Source organism: Bison bison, unplaced genomic scaffold (genome assembly GCF_000754665.1).
Source record: "Bison bison bison isolate TAMUID 2011002044 unplaced genomic scaffold, Bison_UMD1.0 scf7180017855082, whole genome shotgun sequence".
Lineage (NCBI taxonomy): Eukaryota > Metazoa > Chordata > Mammalia > Artiodactyla > Bovidae > Bison > Bison bison.
This window is the reverse complement of record NW_011485655.1, coordinates 6,361-6,829: the sequence shown is the minus strand read 5'-3', so window position 1 is coordinate 6,829 and position 469 is coordinate 6,361.

The following is a 469-nucleotide window of genomic DNA, read 5'->3' as shown; positions in this document are numbered from 1 at the left end:
AGTTATTCAACATTTTCTAGGATTATACTTCAATTTATCTGCAGTGTTGTGTGTGTGTGTGTGTGTGTGAGTTGTTCAGTTGTGTCTGACTCTTTGTGACCTCATGGACTGTAGCCTACCATGGAATTCTCTAAGCAAGAATATTGGAGTGGGTAGCCATTCTCTTCTCCAGGGCATCTTGTCTGCCCAGGGACTGAACCCAGGTCTCCCACATTGTAGGAAGATTCTTTTACGGTCTGTCACAAGGGAAGCTCCTATAACATTTAGCTGTGTCTTGTTGTATAGCTGTTTTTATATGGTTGCTTCAGTTATTGAATTTACATAACACAGTCTATTGTTAATATTATTTTACCTATTTGAATGAAATGTATAAATATTGCCTCCCGTTACACCTATTTATTCTCCCCTATATGTGAACCGGGAAATTCCTGATGTTCAAGCTGGTTTTAGAAAAGGCAGAGGAACCAGA